Below are 8,343 nucleotides of genomic sequence, written 5' to 3'. Positions count from 1 at the left end.
CCTTGAAGAGGTTTTAGCAAAATAATTCAGGTTTTGTTTGGAAATTTAGCGAAATAATAGAATAACTCCCAAAAAATTTTCTCAAATTTTTCGTATTAAACCAAAAAATATATTCTTGAAATTATGTTCCAACAATAAAGTTTTGTCATTTGTTGTAGCTGCAATATGCAATTTAAAATCCCAATCTATAAATTTTTGGTCTCACATTTTTCTGGACATTGTCTAGATTCTGTACGTATTTTTAATTTATTTTTTTAGACATGGTTATGGACTCTGAGTTAGAATAAATAAAATTTACTCCAAGATTCCTTCATTATTTTTTGATTTTCCGCGAAAATGAAAATAAATTTAGCAAATATTAAGGCGTCTACGGATAGATAATAAATGTTGTTACCGATTTATATATACATTTTGGTATTACAACACAAAGGGAATTTTTAAATATTTTTTCTTTATAAGGGAATAAAACCCCCCATAACTTTTGGGCGCAGCATCCAATTTTGTGAACGCGAACAGATTTGAAACCACGATTTTTTTCTTAACCCATGTACCAAAAATCGTGAATGTGCTTGTAAAAAAATTTTTTAATTTTTTTTCGATGGAATTGTAAAGGAAATTTGAAATTTACCATATAAGTATGTATGTAATTACCAATATGAAATGCGATTTATTCCTTGTCCAATAAAATAATTACATTCAACTATCCGGTTCAATTATAAAATGTATTGGGTATTTAATTTAATAAAACACAATTTCTTTAAGAAAACACAAAACACTGATTTATTCACTCACTTTACCGTCTTGACTCTACAAAGGCAACTAAAACACTGAAGAAAGAAAAAAATATAATTCATATCCAGTGTTGCCGTTCGAAAAATTTTTTTCGGCCCAAAATTTTCCTAAAAACGGCCCAAAACGACCTAAAACGGCCCAACATTAAAAATTAAAACAAAAATTTATATGGTAATATTCAAAAATGTTTTACAATCGTTGAAGTTGAGGTTCACCATTTAATAAGTCGCGAACTGTCAATATATTTTATATAATATGAATATGTTTATATTAATTGAAGTGTTTTAACCGGGGTCTCATAATATAGACCATAATAAATAAATTACGTTGAAGCTGTGTTGGTGGTAATATAAAACAAGTAAGCAAAGGCTATAGTCGGACGGGGCCGACCATGTGATATCCTACACCACAACCTGTAGGAATTAGCTATGTGCAACCGCCTTGCACGCGGAATGTCCGGGTTCGGTTCAAAATACGTGAAATCTATAGGTATCGTAATATGGGGTTATACCAAATCAATTTTAGTAAGCCGAATTCTGAGTTTTGGAAATATTTGAGAATTATTTTTTCAGATTTGTAATTTTAGTTGGAGCCGGCAGGGGTTTTTGGAACTTCTGGACTATTATCGCAGGAAGTATGACTTACCACGGGAAAGGGACCAGAATAGGGACCGTAAAAAGAACCTTCTTCAAAAAAAAAAAAAAAAAAAATAATCCCAAATTTTGTGTGGGAGGTACTCGAAGGATGGACCGATATAGTCCATATTCCGACCGGACACATGACTGGATAAAATAATACGATGTGTAAAGTTTCGACAAATAGAAAAACCCCTTGAGAGTTATCTTGCGGATTTGTGGCACAAGAACACTCTGCTGAAAAAAAATTCAAAACGATTCGAGAGGACTCTCAAATTTCCCTTTCCTAATTTTGTGTGGGAGGTACCCTAAGGTGTGAACCGATTTAGTCTTATCCGATCTATATCTGGAAGGAATAATGATATATAGAAAGTTTGGAGCATATCGATTGCTCACATCACCAGTTATCGTTCACACAATTTTTCGAAAACAATTTTGAACTTTTTTGGAGGAGGTGTGGATCGACATAGCCTACATTCGAACTAAAACAAAGTTTGGGCAAAATACTACGTTTTATGAAATTTGGTTCTAAACGGTAGATCCGTTCGAGAGTTATCGTGCGCACCAGCCAGCTAGACATTAAGAGACATATGAACGAACAGGGCTAAATCGACTCCAAATTGTCTGAAACGAATTTTATCCAAATATACTTGGGGTCTAAAACCAATATTTCGATGAGACACATCTTTGGTCGTATTTTGTTTGTATCCCCTTTACCCTAAATCCTGAGGTATAAAATATGTGGCGAGGCGACCCCATGTTGCAATATTTGTATAAAAATCCAATTTAACAACTGAACTGAAAATTTCTCTGTCATGATAGAGATAATTTGTAACATGGGAGGAAATTATGGTTCTCTACACAAAACACATTATATAACAGGCAATAGGTGCGTTATCTAGCAGACACATTATTGCAATTTGCATAAGGGGAAAGATCAGTAGTTATTTTTCCATATGTAGGCTATTTTGTCGGTATATGCCCTCCAGGAATGAAAATATGGACCAAAAATAAAATTTGTATATTTTTCATACAAAAGTAATGGTCTATGTCAACCGCTAAATAGCATCAGATCATCATGCAGAATTATAGGCATTTTCTTCAACCTAAACTCTTACCTCGTGCGAGATTTCGTGACTATTGAGCTATAGTTGCGACCTCTAGCGAGTTTATGATTACATTACAAACAAAAAACTGGATATATTAGGCTGTAACTCTGTTATCTGATCACGTACATCAACATAATTGACATCAATTGAAAGGTCAAGAGATCGTCTTCTAAATATAACTCACGAGTGTGGAAGGTGTCTTTCAGGAACAAAGATATAAGGTGTTTATTAAAAATTTTCACAATTTTCACACAAAAGTTGTGGTCCATTTAACCCTCTAAATATTATCTGATCGCCATCTCAAATTGCAAGCTTCTTCTTTGTCATGTACTCTTACCTTATTTAAAATTTCGAGGCGATCGGACTATTACTGCGACCTACAGAGCAGCTACAAAATCGGATAAAAATTATGTTTTTGGTCCATTTCACCTGCTAAATATTTCACGATCATCACCAATTAAAATAGCGATCTATTCTGATGTGAAACCGACCTCCATACCAAATTTCGTGACGATCGGTTCATAATTGCGGCCTGGAGTTTGATTACAATTTATAATGGACAGACGGACACACGGACGGACGGACGGACGGACACACATCTCAAAATCGCTTTATCTCGCCGAGATATGAAGATTGGTATACCACATTGGGGGTCTCCGACGAATATTTCGCGGTGTTACATGAATTATCCCCAAAACAAACTTATAATACCCTTTCCACATAGTGGTGTAGGGTATAAAAATGGGTAAAAATGTGTTGAAGTTAGCAAGTTTTTTCTTGATTTCTGTTCAAACCAGGGAAAATTCAGACCTGAGCTCAAAGAAAGAATTGAAGAATACCCCTTGGGCAACATGGTTCTAATGTATGACTTCTCGATATATACAGTGGATCCCCCTTAAATCGATGCTGACATTTTGAAGTTTTGAAAACGGGGTTTTTTGAATTTTTCCTATAATTGGAGGGCGCAACCAGATAATGGCCAGATTTGGCTTCAAAATTTACAACTGTGACTCAGGTACCCTTGAACCCCGCGTGATTTTAGTTTTTTTCCGCGCCGGACCGCGATCGAATCCATCCACTAAAACCGCTGATATAGATACCCTGAAATTAGGAAAATAAGCAAAATTTTATTTTGACTAATCCGCATACTAAACCGCGATTTCCCTTAATTTTTTTTTAAATAAATGGAATCCTTTATACGCGATTATAATATTTGTCAAAAAGGTGTGTCATAAATTACAGAGATTCGGGAGTAGTATTCGTATTTAAGCAAAAATAGAATCAGGTAGCACATCCGCGGTTCTTGACGAATCTGTTGAAGAATTCTGGTCTTTCCTCAGAATTCTGATTTTGGGTTCCCAGAAATAATGAAACAAATTTCCAAATTTCTAGGGATAATTCAAATTAAAAGCTCCTGCTTTATTGAGATCTTCTTAAGAACTAAATACAGAAATGAAAATTTTAAACTAAGAAGGCGCTCCTAGCGCTATGTACGAAAATATGTAATGATATTTGTATACGTATATTAAAATGTATGTATGTACATATGAAGATGGGTAAGTAGTATTAGTGTGATAATGAGAAATCAAAAAACAAGAGAGAGAATGTACTAAATAACAAATTCCATGAAAATAGCGATTAATTGATATCGATAATAGGGATGGAAACTAAATACTAAAGTTGATGATGTGATGAGTCAGGGGGACGTCTTTGTTGTTGAACGTGGCTTCAACATCTGTATAAAATTTGTCTTATTGACGTATTTTAAACAGGGGGTCACTAAAATCGGATGCGCCTTATAATCATATCAACATTTTTTTGCGAGCACATCTACAATTTTTGGCATAGATGTTAAGAAAAAATTCTGGTTTCAAATCTTTTTCACAAAATTGGACGCTCGCAAAATTTATAGCGGTTTTATTCTCATATATAGAAAAATATTTAAAAATATCTTATTGTTGTAATGAGAAAATGTATGCATAAATCGTCAACAGCATTCAATATCTATTCGTAGATGTTAAAATAGTTATTACATTTATTATTATTTTCGCGGAAAATCAACAAATAATAAAAATTTTGAAGTATGTAAATCCAAATTGTCCTGTCCCAGAGTCCGTACAAACCCCCAAAAAATAAATTAAAAAAAATATGCGGAATCTAGACAATGCATAGAAAATATGATACCAAATTTATAGAGATTGGGTACAGAAATTGCAGATTATAGCAACAACAAAAGAGAAAAACTTATTGTTTGAAAATATTTTTGCAAATATATTTTTTGGTTTGATTCGAAAATTAGAAAAAATATTTGGGAGTTCTCCAACTAAAATCCCATACAATAATTAATGTGTACTGCTAAACCTTCATCAAGAAATATTGTTTACCATCGTGAAAGCTTATTTGCTTTCTGTGATGACTTATAAGGATAGGAAATTTAAGAGTAATATTGAAATTACAATCATTCAAAAATGTGGAAATTAAAAAGCCTATTATTCGCGAATTAGTTAAAATCAGTTGATGCGCATCCGTTTTTGGATACAGCGAATCAATCTCTTTCAATATCTATGCATATTTCGATGTTTCACTCAGCGGTCAAAGTGTGCCGCCAGTTGCATCACACAATGCAAAAAACCTTAAAGTGGGTAAAAATCGCGCAATTTGCATACGCTTTTGATGCGCATCCGGTTTCGGTAGCACCCACCAAAATACGTCTATATACACATATTTCAAATAGATTCTTCAAGAACCACGGATATGCCTCCACATTCTATTTTTGGTAAAAACCCCATATTACTCGCGAATCTCTGTAATTTATGACACGCGTTTTCGCACATATTATAATCGCATATAAAGGATTCCATTTATGTAAAAAATGTTAAAGAAAATCACGGTTTTAATACGCCGATTTGTCAAAATACATTTTTGTCGGTTTTCGTATTCCAAGGTATCTATATCTGCGGTTTTAGTGGATGGATTCGATCGCGGAAGATCTCATTAGATCCGTCGCGTAAAAACTAAATTCACGCGGGGTACAAAGGAAATTGAATGGCACTTGTAAATTTAAACGAAAAAAATAAGTTTTTTAAAAAAATTCACGCATGAAATATAGGCCTTTAGACTCCAATTACTAGGATGCTGTAAGAGCACACTCATGAGATATGCATTAAACGACGTAAAATCACGAGTTCTATAATCCTGTTATGAGTTTTGAATATTATTCTGTTGCGCGTCCGAATTATTAAAAAAATTACAAAAAACCCGAAATTCCGGCTTCAAAATGTCAGCATCAATTTTAGGTGGATGCAGTGGATATGTCGGAAAATGATACAATAGTATCATATTGCCCGTGAAGTATTCTTTGAGTCTTTCTTTGGGCATATGTCTATAAAATGTTAGGTTAAGCCACAAATCGAATATATTAAAAAAAATTAAAAAAAACCCGAAATTCCGGCTTCAAAATGTCAGCATCAATTTTAAGTGGATGCAGTGGATATGTCGAAAAATGATACAATAGTATCATATTGCCCGTGAAGTATTCTTTGAGTATTTCTTTGGGCATATGTCTATAAAATGTTAGGTTAAGCCAGAAATCGTAAGGGAGCATAAAGGAAACATGTTGGCCTCAACCCATTTTACCTATTTTTCTATATTGATGCCAACACGCTTCCACGTAAATTTATTTTAATGGTCGGCCTTATGGGATTCCTCCTAAAACAGTTCATTTTAAAGAATTTCAATCATACTGTATAGAATATCTTAACAATTCGCGAATTCTGAATGGGTGAAACTCGGATTCATCGATTTCTCACAGATACCTTTTATTACTTTTGTCTATTTTTACGTAAAGGCAGTATGTCGCAAAAAATTGTCTGAGAAATAATGATTGGAGGGCAACAATTTATTGTGATTTGAATGTAGCATATAAACTTTATGTGCGTGTTTCTCGAAACGGCGTATTTGAGGTCAGTGCCAACGATAGCTCTAAAACTAATTGACCTATCTTCATATGACATTATTATATTATTCATGTGAGCTTATTAAATACATAAAATGCTTGCCTTTAAGCGAGACAGATTAAAAAAATTATTTTGCCCAATGTCGAAATTTTGACTTAGACAGCTCAATTTTTTTTTTAGAATATTTTTTTTAAATTCTGTTTTATTAGGTTCCTAAAACGCTTACAAAAATATACTATGATCGGCCCATCCGTTTTCCAGCTATCGTTGGCACCGCAAAACGCTTTTACAAAAAGATGATTTCGCAGATAGCCATTTACCTCAAGAATATGCACTATTTTTTAACAACAAAAATTCCAAAGGTATTATAAGATGTGTTCTTTGAGATGAAAGAAAGTATAGTTTCACCGAGTCTTAGCAAATTCCAGTCTGTTACTATTAAATCGGGGTCACATTCTACATGTCTGGGAAAATGTAATACCTGGTTCATAATAGGCAAAACTTCGTTTGAAGGGCCATTATTACATCCTTTGTTTTACTATTGGATGGATTTGAAAATGCAAAAAAAAAACAATTTGCATGCACTAAAAGTGTAATTTTCACACTAAACGTTAAAACAAAGAAGGTCCTCCTTAAATTTTAATAATTACTTTCAACTTTAAGTTAGCCGAAACGTTATAAATCTGTACGCAAAATCAAAACTATAACAAAAGAAGAGTTGTAATAAAGGGGTGTATTTGGGTCACTTTTATAGTCTATTTTCTTATTATTTTGATCTAGTAATTTAATATAAAACTCCAAAACTGCAAATTTTATTTCAAACTTTTCATATTCTGTTAAGTAAGAGTGCATAAATGTAATTGTCTGCTTTTGTGCCTACAAATGAAGTTTCGAGCTGGTACGATTCATTTTTGTAGTCAATGTCAATATATTGATGCTCTTTTTTATTTATTTTTTATAAAAAAAGACAATTTGAGTTGACACTCGGATATAAATAGGATAAACCTGAACTATCTGCTTGAAATTCATTCTTAAGGTTGTTAATTATAGGTAAAATATATGCCAAAAAATAGAAAAAAAACCTCTAGCTTGACATGATTCCGTTGCCACCAATTTATTATGAACTTTTTTTTTTATTTATGAACACAATGCATGAATCTTTACCAAATACTTAAGTATCACGAAAAATATATTTCAAACCCGGGTAACTAAAAGTTAAAAGTTACAATTAAACTACTAGGAGGACCTTCTTGGCATTAAGTTTTAATGTGAAAATTGCTTTATTTTACGTCTTCAAATCCATCTAATAGTAAAAGTAAGCATGTAATAATAGCACAAAGACTAACATTTGATATTTTATAAAATATTGTTCAAAATTATTAGCATGAAAACGGCCCAAAAGAGGTTTGGGCCGCCCATCGGCCCAAAATTAAAAATTATTTTTTATTCGGCCCAAATTTGGGCCGAAATGCCCAAAACGGCAACACTGTTCATATCATTTCTTCTTTTCTTCTTCGTTAGTTAGCAACAACAAAACAAGAAACACACGAGTTTGACGCATACATGCCACCAAAGCCCCCTTCTTCGCTTCTACGTCTTCTATTATACAATACACACAACTCTTTATTATAAAGCAGCATTCCACAGCCGCGAGAGCACTGTTATTACTCTCGTTGAAAAACATCCTCTCTCCACTCATGAAAAAAATGTTTTAACATAAAAAATATGTTTTACCCAAACATATCAAATTGAGATATGTTACAAAATATTGCAAACATATATTTGTTTGGACCCAAACATATTATGTTTGGATCCAAACATATATTTGTTTGCAACCGGTCCCAAACATAT

This window comes from Musca autumnalis, unplaced genomic scaffold (assembly GCF_047663935.1).
Source record: "Musca autumnalis isolate F117 unplaced genomic scaffold, ASM4766393v1 scaffold_236, whole genome shotgun sequence".
NCBI classification, from domain to species: Eukaryota; Metazoa; Arthropoda; class Insecta; order Diptera; family Muscidae; genus Musca; species Musca autumnalis.
The sequence above is the reverse complement of the archived record's forward strand: the minus strand, read 5'-3'. Positions refer to the sequence as shown.